Below are 15267 nucleotides of genomic sequence, written 5' to 3'. Positions count from 1 at the left end.
GTGTCACTTTGTTTGCAGCCGGGCTACATATCAGTTTTCAGAAAGAAAGTCTGAAGAGGACTCTGGTTCCCTTACAGAGTATGGACGCACCTCTTTCCTTAGGGAATTCTCCGCCACCAGTTTTCAGATCCCTCTAAAAAATGGGAATCTGGGAGGACCTGCTGCCTCCAACGCAGACAAGTACGGGCCCCTCCTACAACTTCGTAACTTCATAACTTCACAAATTCCTAACTATCTAACTAACTAATTTCAGAAGTATGTAGAAATCCCTGGGTTTGCTCTGGGAGACATTGGAGTTCCCCTAGTTATTTCTTTTCTTTTATTAGCCACTTCTCACTTCATATCCCACTCGGCTTATTCTTGCGTCCTTCAGAAGGTCTCACACTTCATGACTCCCCCTTGCTTTCCCAATCCTGCCGGTCACTGCTCTTTTCAAACTAGCAGCAGGTTGGGGTGCGGCTAGAGGTCAACGGAGGAGGTGGGATCCAGCTGTTTTCCACAGGCAACCCCCCCTACACACACACAGCATTTCACTCTCTCTTCCACTCCCCATAGTTCTAGGATTTTAAATTTAAAGTGGTATTCACCTGCTTTCAAGCAGCCATTGAGTTGAAGTCTCAAGGATTCCCTTTACTACCCATTGCCTCCTGGGCAGGGTCCGTGGATATTCTCCCTGGACAAAGAAGGTCTGTGCTGGCTGGGTTTTGATCTCCGGACCCTGTCCGGTGGCTAGGTTGGCCGGAAAACCACCAGTCGCCAATTGAGGAAAGGAAAAAAGAAGCCTTGCCCTTTAAGGAATAGGCAAAGTTCTTTCCTTTTGTGTCTTCAAATTTTCTGGCTGGGAGAAATGCAAAATGATTTGGTCAGCTGTGTTGAAAGTCAGAATCAGTTTATTAATAGGAAGGCAGATAAGAAATCTCACAGCGTTCCTAGGATTAATCTAATAAGTGAGTAGGAAAACCTCTCTTTTATACATTTCAGGTTCTTTGATTTGTAAGTGAAGTCTTTGATTTGTGTGTGTTGAATTCCTGTCTTTTTGAGATTGGGATCTTGGTTTTATGGTCCTGATCCTTTGTAGTTGCTTATTTGCTATCATGGTTCCTTCCTGCCATGCCTTTTGGTTTGCTTTTCACAAGTTTTTTATAACTTGCCATCTATTTGATTTCTGTGGGAAAGGATCTTAACTAGTTTGGGTTTTTTCTCTGTATCTCATGCCTGTAATATTCTCCTTCCTTTGTTGTGAAAAGTAAGCTGGCTCCAGCTATTTTAATAGCCCTACTTGACAAAGGGTGGGGGCTGATGGAGCTGACCCTGCTTGTGTTTTCACCTCTTTCTTTTTTTAGGGGAATTTCCTTCCCCTTCTAATGTTTTCCTAGAAGAGAGGGGAATCCCAACTACCAACATGAACAATATATCTATCTATCTATCTATCTATCTATCTATCTATCTATCTATCTATCTATCTCTCATCTATCTATCTATTGTATTCAGCTTTGTTTGGGTATTTTCCCACGTCATTATAGTTGTGCTCTTAAAGTTGTAGCAACGTTTCGGCAGAATCTCATCTGCCATCATCAGGCTTCTGTATTGTGTTCGTCAGAAGCCTGATGATGGCAGATGAGATTCTGCTGAAACGTTGCTACAACTTTAAGAGCACAACTATAATGACGTGGGAAAATACCCGAACAAAGCTGAATACCATACATGTAAGTACCTACGAAAACTTAAGAAAACATGTATCTATATCTATATCTATATATCTAAATATATCTATCTAAATATCTATCTATCTATCTATCTATCTATCTGTCTATCTATCTATCTATCTATCTATCTATCTATCATCTATCTATATGCAGGTCTTGGCGTGTTCGTGTCTTTTCCCATGTAAGTTTGAGAGTATCTTGGCAACATTTCGATGAGGTCCCACTTGCCATCTTCAGGCTGGTGATTTCGGCTTCGTGCTTGTGTGAGCAAAGCGTGATCAGAGCTGCCATCTCCCTATATATACTGGTGGGGAGGTTGGCTGTGTTGTCATTTCTTGATTGGTTGATGGAGTTGATGTTTGCAGATTGGCGGGCTTTTTCTTAAGAACATGTGTGGCTGAGGTATTGGCTGTTTGTCTATCAGCCTCCTGTGTTGTAATGACCTGGGTAATGGGCTGTGTGATGACCTTCTGAGTTCTATTGTTTTGACATCCTGTAATCTCCTGGGTCGTTGGCTGTGTTGTAACTTCTTGAGGTTTTGTGGTGTAACCTCCTGAGTTCTGTGACGTGATATCCTGAACAGGTGGCTGTGATGTGGCATTCCGGGTTTTGGTTTGGCTCCGAGTTTGAGGCCTGGCTATGTGTTCATAGTGTATGTCAGTTTGCTTGGTTTAGGGGTCGGGGTGTGTGGCCGCTGGTGATGCAGCCATGGTCTGGTTTCTGGATGGTGGTTGTCTTTCGTCTATGGGGTGGGTTTGGGTTTGAGTCTGATGAGGGAGATTGGTGGTGGTGTCATGTGTTGTTTTGGGTCCGCTGTTGGTTTTCGTGGCTGGGACTCGTTTGTTGATAAGGGCTAGTTTCCAAATGTCTGGTAGGCGGGAGGTATCATCCCGTTTATTCATGTTATCGGGGTGTTTCTCTATTTCGATGGCTTCCCTGATTATTCTCTTGTTGAAGTGTTCAGTATTGGAGATTAATTTGGTTCCCTCAAAATTAATTTCATGTCCTGTGGCTTTAAGGTGCTGGAAAAGAGAGGAAGTATTTTCTCCTTTTCTGACTGAGTTCTTGTGTTCTGCGATGTGGGCATTTATTCTCCTGTTGGTTTGTCCAATGTATGTGGCTGGACAGTTGTTGCATGGTATTTCATAAACTCCTTGGTTTTCTTGCTGGATCTTGTCTTTGAGGTTTCTTAGGATGTTGGCTAATTTTTGGTCAGTGCCGAAGGCTGTCCTGATATTGTGTTTGTGGAGAATTTTGCTGATTTTGTCTGTGGTGCCTTTGATGTAGGGGAGGAGTACAATACCGTTGTCCTGTTCTGTGTCTCGCTATCTGGGGGGTGTCTTCTTTAAGATTAGGTTGGTAATTGTGTTTCTTTGGAATCCGTTGGAAATTAATACGTTAGTGAGGGTGTGTAATTCTGTTCTCAGGTGGTCTTTGTCAGCTAGGTGTTTGGTTCTGGAGATGAGGGTCTTGGCTATGGAGTTGATCTGTGCAGGGTGGTGATGGGATTGTGCATTTAAGTAGCAGTTGGTGTGTGTTTTCTTCCACTGGATGGTGTGTCCTAGGGAACCATTGGGTTTTTTGTAAATTAGGACGTCCAGGAAGGGAAGTTGGTTCTTGGCTTCTGTTTCCATGGTGAATTGTATTTTGGGGTGTAGGCTGTTGAGATGTATGAGGAAGTTGTCCAATTTTTCTTTCCCGTGTGGCCAAATTATTAAAATGTCATCTACATATCTAAGCCTGAGTTTGTGTTTGTGTTCGGATTTGTCTAGAGCATTGGTTTCAAAATGTTCCATGTATAGGTTAGTGATGATGGGTGAGAGGGGTGATCCCATAGGTGCTCCTTCTATCTGTTTGTATCTTCGTCCATTGTGGATGAAGTATGTGTTGGTTAGGCAGTGGTTGGTCAGATCTAGGATGTGTTTGGGGGGGATTGTATTTGTTTTGGATGGCTGTCAAGGCTTTTTTAATAGGTACTTGGGTGAAGAGGGATATGACATTGAAGCTCAGGAGTAGGTCGCCGGGTTGTAGGTTTTGTTTCTTTATTGTTTCTATGAAGTGGAAAGAGTTTTGTACGTGTGAGGTGATGGATTCTGTGTAGGGTTGGAGTTGTTTGGCGAGAAATTTGGCAAGATTCTGTAGAGGTGAGCCTATGCAGCTGACTATGGGTCTGAGTGGTGTTCCTTCTTTGTGTATCTTGGGGAGGCCATAGAGTTTAGGGCATCTGGATGATTTTTCTCTGGGGATGATTCTTTGCTGGATCTCTTCACTGATGGGGGAGGCTTTTATTTTGGATTTGGTGGTTTTTTCCAGGTAGGTGGTGGGGTCAGTATTTAGAGGTTTGTAAGCGGGGTCTTGGAGTAGGTTGGATAGTTTGGATTGGTAGTCCGATGTGTTCATCATGACCGTGGCGTTGCCTTTGTCTGCTGGGAGAATGATTATGTTGTTGTCTTTCCTCAAGTTGGTGAGTGCTTTTTGTTCTTCTCTGTGTAAGTTGCTTCTGGGTGGACTGCTGGAGCAGAGGACGTTGGTGATTTCAAGTCTAATTTTATTGGTTACATCTGGGTTAATTTTGGTTAGGCTAGGTTCAACTCCGCATATAATGTTTTCAGTGGGGATGCGTTTGGGGGCGACTGCAAAGTTGAATCCCTTGGAAAGGACATTAGTTTCTGCTCTGGTGAGGGTTCTGTCTGATATGTTGTGGGGGGGGAGGTTGGGCTTCTGGTGTTTCTCTAGTCTGTGGAGTTCGCTGGTGTGTGTGTCTGTCTTGTGAGAGGCTTCTCTTTTGGCTCTCCAGAGGGCTAGTTGTTTGGATTTGTCCCAGAGTGCTGGGTGGATTTTGTTACTGAGTTTGAGATGGAGAGTGAGTAGGTCCCTGTTGGTTTGGTCTAGTAGGAATCTTTTCTTGTGAAGTTCGTTTCTGATTAGGGCTAATTCCGTTCTTTTCAGTATCCTTTCAGTGGCTGAGGTTTTGGAATGGAATTTGAGTTGGAAGCATGTGGGGATCACTTCTTTGTCTCAGCAATTGCGTAGGAAAGTGAGGTCACATAAGATGGTGGCTCTTTGGACTTCGAGTTTCTCATAGGTCCTGGTCAGCTGGAAAGTTTCCTTCCCATAGAGGTATGATATTTGTTTTTGTAGATTTTCACGGGTACAGGTATGCAGGTCTTGGCGTGTTCAGGTCTTTTCCCATGTAAGATTGAGAGTATCTTGGCAATGTTTCGATGAGGTCCCACTCGCCATCTTCAGGCTGGTGATTTCGTCTTCATGCTTGTGCGAGCAATATATTCTTTCTAGTATTGTGATATGTATGTGAGAAGAAAAATGCATTCTTATTGTTATGATGGGAGATACTAGGAAAGTTATTCCTCTATCTGTTAATTTGGTATCTTGTCTGTTGAGCAAGGGCGAATCACTACATTTCTATTTCCCTTCTAGGACAGCTGGGGTTATTAGATATCATGAAATCTGTGCATCCGTTGTGTTGGAAAATTCTTTTAATCATCTTACTCTTTTCAGATGTTGAGCAACTGCATCTTACATTTAATAAATGTCACAGTCACACACAAAAAGAAACCTATTAAGAGTTGTTATTGTTATGACTGCATCTCATTTGAAAAGAATGAAGAGTTTCATTATGCCAGCTAAGTGAAAATAAGGAAGATAGCTGTTCCTGAGTGATTTTTAAACTGTCCAGCAGGGCACAGTATGAAACAGTACAAGGTTACATCCTCCAAAGTCAGAACTGGTTAGAAATAAAAAAGCTGTCATGCATTTTCCATAACCATGAGATTTTTATGCATATTTTTTGCTATTTTTGAACTGTTCAGCCCTTTTCATTGGACAATATTTAAGCCTTGATTCTGTACAATCTTATTAAGAGTAAAGTTCTATCAGATCAATACTACAGCATTTGATATAGACTCTGCATTATAATAAATATACACTTTTATAAATGGTTTAATTTAAAATAATAGAGCATATTATATTTAGTAAATACTAGTGTATTTTCTTCAGAGATGACTATATTCTAAAGTTTTATAGAATTTATCTGTAAAGAAATTTACCTGTTTCATCTAGACTTAAATATTGCAAAGAGGGTTCTGTTATTTAAAGAAGGAAACCAGAGTATCTGCTCATGTGTACTGCTTTTTTTCAACCCTTCTTTTCTTCTCCTTGATTCTAGCTAAAAGAAGTTCTCCTTTATCTATGGAACTTAAAGAAAGGGACACGGAAGTTAATTTCTATGGTTGGATTTGATTAATCCTTTCTGTTCATGAACGTTTATCTGCTCTAGCAGATGCTTCAATCAATTAAATGAGTGAGGGGCAATTGTTAGAAATTGTCCACTTCTACTGTTTCCCTGGAATCTCCCAAGCTATAACAAGGATTGCAAAAGGTGCAGTACACTGGAGAAGAAGAATTAGTTAAGGGTGCTGCCTTCCATGAATGGTGAAGGACATATATTTATAATATATACCATACTATACAATAAAGATTGCTCACTAGACAACATGTGGATTTTCTGATATAGCTTAGGGATATTGAATCTGAAGAATTCATATTTTGCTAATTCAAATATTCACTGATCTGATGTGCATCTCTGAAATCAAATTATATGAATTAGAACCTGATTCTGATTCTGCTCATTTCTCAAAAGTGCAAAGGCCTGAAAATACACCAAAGTTCATTTTCAAAGTGAGTGTTTTAAATGAAATCTCCCCCCCACCCCCAAACATGGAATTGTTTAGAGATGCATAGAATACAAAATAATACAGTTGGAAGGGACTTTAGAGGTCTTCTAGTTCAACTTCCTGCTTGTATCATTCCAGACTAATGGCTGTCCAATCTTTTCTTGAAAACCTCCAGTGATGGAGTACCCACAATTTCTGAAGGCAAGCCATTTCACTGATTGATCGTTCTCACTGACAGGAAATTTCTCCTTAAGCTAGAGCTCTCTTTGATAAGCTTCTGTCCATTACTTCTTGTCCTGCCCTCAGGTGCGTTGGAGAATCGGTTGACCCCCTCCTCTCTGTGACAGCCCTTCAAATATTGGAACAGCGCTATCATGCCATGCCCAGTTCTTTGCTTTGTTAGACTAAACATATTCAATACCTGCAACTATTCATCATGTGTTAGCCTCAAGCCCCCTAATAATCCTTGTTGCTCTTCTCTGCACTCTTTCTAGAGCCTCAACATCTTTTTTGTATCAAGGTGACCAAAACTGGAATCAGTGTGCCTAGTGTGATCTTACCAAAGCAGTATAAAGCAGCTCCAAGATTTCATGTGACTTTATTGCTATCCCTCTTTTGATGCAGCTTAGGACTATGTTGGCTTTTTTGGCAGCTGCAGCATATTGCTGGATCATATTTCAGTGGTTGACCACTAAGATTGCTACCCGTGTTTCCCTGAAAATTAGACTGGATCTTATTTTCTTTCGGGCCTCAAAATTTTGAGGGAGGTGTCTTATTTTTTTCCCATGTATGGGAAAAATTTTGTATTTTGCTTGCTCATGGTAGGGGAGGAGGCCCTGCGGTGTGCTAGTTCCGCCGCCGCAAGGCAGGGGAATGGAGGTGCCCCACGCACCCCACACTGGCTTTCCTCAGGGCTCCCAAAGCCAGGCCACTCACAACCTGACACCTGCCTCCGGCAGCCCCATTCAGCAGGACCCCGTATGGCCGCTGGCCCACTTCGGCTTGCTCGTGGCCGCATTGGAACAGGAGGCTGAGCGATGCGCCGCTGCCACAAAGAAGGGTGGTGGGGCACCTCCATTGTCTGCATCACCTCATGCATCAACACACCACATGGCCTCCTGCTCCACTATGGCCACGAGCAAGCAGAAGTGAGCTGGCAGCCATGTGGGCTCTTGTTGTACATGGCTGCCGCCATGAGGCCGTGGATTACCTGGCTGCAGGGGCCCTGAGGTAAGTTAGTGTGGGGCGTGTGGGGCAGCTCCACCACCCCATCTCATGGCCACAGCACCATGAGCAACCAGATAGAATGGGTGGGGGCTGCACAAACTCTTAAGTAGTGCTTATTTGGGGGGATCGGGCTTGAAATAGGTGCAAATGTAAAAACATGCTAGGGCTTATTTTGGGGATAGATCTTATTTTAGGGGAAACATGGTAGATCCCTCTCACAATTACTGCTGTTGAGCCAGGTACCTTCTGGTCTATACCTGTGCATTTGTTTTTCTTGCCTAAGTGTAAAACCTGTGATGCTATCCTTCTGTTGATGCAGCCCAGAGTTATGTTGGCTTTTTGGTGTCTGCAACACACTGTTGGCTCTGTCTGTTACTTCTTGTCCTGCCTTCAAGTGCTTTGGAGAATCAGGTAACTCCTCAAGTACTGAAAGACTGCTATCTTGTTACTCCTACTCCTTCTCTTCATGGACTAGATATGCTCTGTTCCCACAACTGTTCATTGTGCACTATATAGTCTCTAGTACTCCATGTGGACACAATATGAAACATATTGCAAGTGACTGTAACATCCTGGGCAGAAGACTGAAAGAACTGAGGGTACAAATGGTGCTTTCTCTAGTCTTTCTTTTCTTTTTTTTCCATTTTTTTTATTTCAATCTACATATAACAACAATACATTAACAGTGTGGCATCAGTATATCATACATCTCTCATTGCATTATATTCATATTAATTCATACTTCTTCAATATTTATTTTTAACCTTACTCTCTCCAAATGCCTACCACCGTATCAATTAAACATACCTAATAATTCCATTATTCAATTTTCTCCCTGTTTTCATTTTATTTTTTTTTAAATGAAAAAATCTCATTTGACAAGCAGTGTGGTTCCAGGTTTCACCTCTCAATACAAACATGACCATAGTTACCTATTCATTTTATTTGTTTAATTTCATATTGCATCATTCTTGTCATTATTAAATATTAAGCTTATCTTATCCAATCCCAATTCATATTCTCATATCTTATTTTATGATTTTATCTAAAATTCTTATCTCAATTCTATATTCATTTATTCAATTCCAAATCTAATACATCTCCTTCCATTTTTCTTAGTATATTCTCATATCTTATTTTACAATATTATCTAAAATTCTCATCTCCTTTCTATTATCATTTCTCATATTATTATTATTTTTCCTGTCACATTTGTCATTTTATCAATCCTTATCTGTAAATATAGTTGTCCCCTCTAGTTAATAGTCTTTCTTTTCAAAGGACATAGCCCAAATATATAGAGAATACTGGGAACAAGCAACTGGCTATATGAATAATGCCAATAAATATAGTTGGAATTCCAAGATGAACTCTTGGGAAGAGATGGGATGTACCTCATGAAAACTAAGAAGAATGTGCTTGGGAGGCACCTTGCAAATTTGATCTAGAGAATTATAAATTGAAAATGGTGGAATAGGAAGAAAACATTGCACTCTCACGAGAGATCATCAAAACTGCCATTTCTGTCCCATAAATGTGTCAGTGTTCCAAGTAAGCCCTCAATTCAATTCAGAACTCCGAGACAAAGTCCATCAAAGTAAGAATTTATTAAAGAAGTCATGTTGGCACATCTGGGGAAAACCTGAATCTGAATTCCCATGTCCCCCCCCCCCAATTCAACTGACACTCTGCCCCATTTAGTGACCTTCACGTCACATGGCCCAATCAATCTCCTGTCTCAGCTGCCGCCAACTTTGGTCACTCCCCTCCAGGTGCCAGCAGCTTGTCCTTGATCTCTTGTGAAAGAATGTTGTTATGGCTAAACTCCCCTCGCTACTCTCCCATTCCCACAGCTAGCCCATTCCCTGCTGGGGCTGATAAATGGGCTTGAATATTGACCGAAAGAGGTCCAGATAATCCATTCTTACACAACTTGCTTAGTGCTTGCAGTAAATGTTCAGACAAAAATGTGTTGAGAGGGGGAGGGAGGGACAGAGAGAGAGAGAGAGAAAGAAAACTCCACAAATATGTGGAATAAACACTGAGAAAAATAACATACCAAAACCCAGCACAGTAACAATGGATTCAAAGTTCAATAAAGTAGACCGGTTAAATTTTCTAATGTTAAGAACTATTTTTCATTAGAGTTATTAAACAGAAAGGATGGCCATCTATTAAAAATACTGAAGCTGATGATTCCTTCATTGGGCAACATGTTTGGCTAGATAGCATCTAGGATAACTTTACATTTCTAGAAGGATGCAGAGGTATTCAGCAGGTTCTGACCAGTTTTGGAGAACCTGTAGCGGAAATTTTGAGTGGTTCGGAATACCACCTCTGACTGGCCCCGCCCCCAGAGAGAATAGTCTCTGCCTCCTGAGTCCCAGTTGATCAGCTGGGTCTTCTTTTGTTGCCCTGCACAGGAGAACAGAGCTGGAAAACAGGTTAGTGGGGTGGGAAGGGAATGGGATTTTGCAGTATCCTTCCCCTGCCACACCCACCAAAACTGTAAGAACAGCACTGCTGACTGGATTTGCTGTTAAGATCAAATAAGGCCTGTCTGTTGGGGCTTTGTAATATACCAGAATACTTTTTTGCCAACTCTAGAACAAGAAGATTGCACATTAACAATGAATGAAGAATAAGAATTCTTGGATTATCCCTTTCCACAGTATATGCTTCTAACAATCTGCCAACCTGCTAATAGAAAGGCTGCTCGTAGACCATTAAGACTGGGGAAGGGATTTGCAAAGAGAGACTTTCTCAAAAAGCTTCTTCCTGGCATTTTTACAGCAAGGAAAATTGGGTGGTCAATAAGCATTTACAATATGACATTATATAAGCAATTACATATTAAAAGTAACCAGTCAGAAACAGTTCTGGTTGATAAGTGAGATGTCATGATCTTCAAAAGCTAATGTAGTCTTTTGCAAGAGTTCAGTGCAGAAGAGTACTCCCCAAAAGATGCGAACAATTAAATGTGGGGCAAGCCATTAGAGGTAAAGAGAGATTGGATGCCTTTTGCCATCTTATCCCCAAATCACAACTCTGGATGCTTCAGCCTCCAGCTGATGCTGTTGAATGCCATACAATAAATCAAGCCATGTCTGTGACAAAATTATGGACAGGAGGGCAGATCTAGATGAGATGGAAGTGTATTCCTCAATTAGATATCTCAAAAGCATTGTAGTAGTTGACCTCAGAATAAAGTAAATAGAGTGCTTATTATATACTGGGAGACCCTAGCAAGAATTACTATACTGTACGTGGTTGGGGATAAGACTGGAATAGAGACATTAAGTAACTGTGAAATTATTGTCTGTACGATGTCCTTGGTATATTGGCAAATTATTGCATGTATTTCCAGCTTCATAATAACATTTTCCAAGCAGTTTGACTTTATTGTTATGGATTTCCTCTGCCAATTGGTATGTGATCAGAAGAGAGTTCAGAGTTCATGGCCACAGTAATGAGAGTGAGCTTGTCCAGATCATTGTGGGTCTGCCCCTTCCAATTGGTTAAAGGAAAGCAGCAGTGCCCTGGATTCCAGTTACAGACATTTCCTTGTGGGAGACATTGCAAGGGGGGGAAAGTCCAGATCCTCAGGCGGTCTATTACAGAATGTTTCTGGGATCAGTTGTGTCCCCTATCCAATGTAATTGTTATATGAAGCTCCTGCAGACAGTCATCTATCTGTTTGGGATGAGATATTATATGCTGATAATATGCAGTTATACATCTCTACTGCAGGACAAATAATGAATGGTAGAAGTCCTGAACTAGAGTCTAAAGGTCGTCAGGATCTAGATGGGAAAAACAGACTTGGCATAATGTAATAATGCAGAAAATTGCTGAGTCTGTGATAATACCAACTTTGACTCTAGATTCTAGAAGGAGTTTTCTCCCTAGAAGTTGGGGATGGGAGGGACTTTGTACAGCCTTGACTGGTGCCTCAGTTGTTACTTTTTTTAGAAAAGGACATTCAACATTTGAATTAGTGGTATTTTTTTTACCTGGAATGCTCCTTTGAAAAGCCACAGGAAACTTCAATGATCAAAAAAATGCAGCTCTCCAAATGCTTATGGAACAGACTTAATGCTATAATCTCTCCTAGATAGACTATCCCTGTCTTGTCAAGCTAAAAGAATGCTTGCTAAGGGTCCCCACTTCCTGTGAGCACCAGCAGCAGAGGGCACAAAAATGAATGTCCTCTGTGGGCTTTCCCTTCCTTTGAACAGCTTATCCACCAAATTAGATGGGGGCTCTCATTGCCTTCTAGAAGCTTGTTAATAAGTCATTAAAACTTAGTTGTTTCTAAAGTCCTTTAGAGACTGATTAATTATGATTTTTGACACAGATGGATGATTAAGAATTTGACAATCTGTACTCTTATGTACATTTTTTAGTCAATATACAAATCTTATAAATGAATAAACTATCAGAATAGGCATGGGAAAATATACCCTTAAATAATCTCTGTAATATACTCATGTGATTTAAGGCTGCATCAAGATGACCTTTTGTATTTTATAATGTCTTACTAGAAGATTTAATACCTGTGGCATAATAAAATTTGTATAGTGAGCACTATATATTGTATTTTCACATATATCGTGTTTTCCCAAAAATAAGACCCAACCATAAAATAAGACCCAGTAGAATTTTTCAGGAAGAGATTGGATAGCCAATTGTCCAGAATGCAGAGGGTCTTCTGGTTGAACAGGGGGTTGGACTACAACAGGGGTCGCTTTTGGACCTCAGGGACCACCAAACTCATAATTTTAGATCTCAGGGACCACTAACTGGTTCTGTGGGCATGGCCTAATTTGTGGGTGTGGCTTGGTGGTCATGTGACTGGCTGGGCATGGCTTGTATGTAAATATTATAAATATTTATATAAATATTGAATTTTTTATAAAAAAGAGCAACTTTTATCCAAAATCAGGCAAAGCAGGCAGATTGAGTTGCTCACAGAATCACAGATTCATTCAGAAATCTATCTGCTCAGTCTGTCACATAAAATTTGCTTGCAAGCAAACTCATAAAATTAACTCACAACACACCATGCATGTAAATATTGAATTTTTTATTTTAAAAAAAGAACAACTTTTACCCCAAAGCAGGCAAAGCAGGCAGGCAGATTGAGTTGCTCACAGAATAATTCAGTGATCTATCTAGCTGCCATCGGGTAGCTAAGTCTCTCAAATTTGCTTGCCGTGAGTCTGCACTGAATTTGCTTGCAAGCAAACCATCAGTCTTAAGGGAGGTTCGGCTGTGCTTAGCGAGAAAGCAGGAAATCCAACCATTTCCTGCTTCCTAGCTAATCTAAATCTTCCGACACAGCAGAACAGCTGGTAGTCAGAAAAAAGAAAGATAGCAACTTAGCAGACAAGTTTGCAGGTAAGGAGTGAGTGGGTGGGGAGGGTTCCCGCGTGCCTTGTGGGCTGAGCAGCCTTGTGTTTCTGCGCAGCCTGGATTAATTGCTTTGGGGGGAGTGCTCTGGGGGTGAGATTTCTCTGTGACCCACCAAAATTTTCTCACAGCCCACCAGTGGGCTGTGGGCCACCAGTTGGCGACCGCTGGACTAGAAGTCCTCCGATGTCCCTTCTGAATTTGTTATTCTGTATGCTGTAAGTGTCATGGTAGCCCAGTGAGTAGAATGCAGTACTGCAGGCTACTTCTGCTGGCTGCCTGCAATTTGGCAGTTCATATCTTACTAGGTTCAAGGTTGACTCAGCCTTTCATCCTTCCAAGGTGGGTAAAATGAGGACCCGGATTGTTGAGGGAAATATACTGACAATGTAAACTGCTGAGAGAGAGCTGTAAAGCACTGTGAAGAGGTATATAAGTCTAAGTGCTATTGCTATTGCTATCTAGTCTGAATGTAATTGAATAAATTATAAAAATTAATCCAATGGCTAAAACTCAACAAAAAATGGAGATATATAATTATACAATTACGACTTTAATATAGATTGGTTATTTCATGTTCTGAATTGACTACATTAATTGTCTTTCTCAATCATTTATACATAAACGTCTATGCAACATATGTGACAATTCCATATTAAAGTTATCATAATAGCATTGCAGTATTACCACAAATGTCAGATATTTCCTCAGGAAGGAAAATAATCGCAGTGAATATAACAGCTGTATATTAAGAACTGATTAATAATGTGTTTTTAGTTTAATTTAAAATACCACATTGCCTGAAAGTGATCATACTGAAATGGTCAGTCAGTAATAAATGGTAAACAATTATGTATGGTATGAACATAATAAAGATGGGATATAAATATATTAATAAATAAATAAAATATTCAAATATGGATGGGGAGCAACAGGTCGAAACTAAACCCTTTCAAGATCGAGTGGCTCTGGATTTGGGGTTCGTGGGCTCAGGGAGAATTGCCACCTTTGGTCTTGGATGGGGTGGCACTAACCCAAACAGACCTTGTGTGTAATCTAGGGGTTTTCCTAGACTCACGACTCCTGCTCAAAGAGCAGATGGCGGACGTGGCAAGGAGGGTCTTTGTGCAACTGCGGGTTGTGCACCGGTTTTGCCCTTTCCTGGACCAAAGGTTCCTACTCACAGTCACTCATGCCCTAGTCACTTCCTGTCTTGATTATTGCAACACGTTCTACATGGCGCTGCCCTTGAAGAACATCCAAAAGCTCCAGTTGGTGCAAAATGCAGCGGCCCGCATGGTTTTGTGCAGACCCCAGTGTGCACATGTTTCACCTCTCCTGCAGGAGCAGCATTGGTTGCCGATTTGCTTCTGGGTGCAATTCAAGATGCTGATTGTCACCTTTAAAGCCCTTCATGGCTTGGGACCAGGTTGTCTGAGGGAACGTCTTTTGCCGGTCACATGTACCTGACCCATTAGAGCGGGGAGGCAGGGAATGCTGCAGATCCCATCCCCGAGGGAGATAAACCTGGTGGGACCCAGAAGAAGGGCCTTCTCCATGGTGGCTCCCTCTCTATGGAATATCATTCCCGAGAGATTAGAATGGCCCCCTCACTAATACTCTTCTGGAAGGCACTGAAGACCTGGTTCTGCCAGCAGGCCTGGGGAACCCAGAGCGGGATGGAGCCCATCAAATGGCTTGTGTGATCTGCTGTCGTCAGGGTGTGGGGTGGGAGTTGGGGGTGATTTTTTATTTTTTTCCAGATTTTGTTCTATTGTACTTTATTAATTTATTTGATTCTTTTTATTAGTTTTTATTGTTTTTTATTTTAAATATGGTTTTACATTCTGTAAGCCACTTCGAGTCACCATGGGCGAATAGGCAGCAATATAAATTCAATAAATAAATAAATAAAAATTTGCCATCAAAGTAGGTTTCAATTTAACAGAGAATATATATTTTCCATCACTGTATTGCTTACCAGCCACATCGACACCTGGTTGGATTTACTATCTTGTAGTAATACTATTTTAGGATTGGTTCAGTATATTGAAGACTGGATATCATAGAGATATCCTCTTTAAAATAGTTCCACATAAAGTAGAAAAATGTGCTTTTGTGTAAGCAAGCTGAGCACAATGGATCTCTCATGGCACTCAATTGTTAGCAGGTTTATCTCATTGCATCTCATTTGCATCTGGGACATCAATTAGCATGTTTGTTGAGAC

General features: G+C 41.1%; 1 protein-coding gene and 1 pseudogene across 4 annotated transcripts in view; both read left to right on the top strand.

Annotated features, from left to right (window-relative positions):
* AGAP1 (ArfGAP with GTPase domain, ankyrin repeat and PH domain 1) overlaps window positions 1-15267 on the top strand; it is a 372362-nt gene that overhangs the window by 183718 nt on the left and 173377 nt on the right. The window lies entirely within an intron of this gene.
* LOC148127894 (uncharacterized) lies at window positions 7563-14745 on the top strand (annotated as a pseudogene).

The sequence above is a fragment of the Pseudonaja textilis genome, chromosome 1 (assembly GCF_049901715.1).
Source record: "Pseudonaja textilis isolate UNSWEBS1 chromosome 1, rPseTex1.2, whole genome shotgun sequence".
In the NCBI taxonomy this organism is placed as follows: domain Eukaryota; kingdom Metazoa; phylum Chordata; class Lepidosauria; order Squamata; family Elapidae; genus Pseudonaja; species Pseudonaja textilis.
Note: the sequence above shows the minus strand (reverse complement) of the source record. Positions and strands in the feature narration are given on the sequence as shown.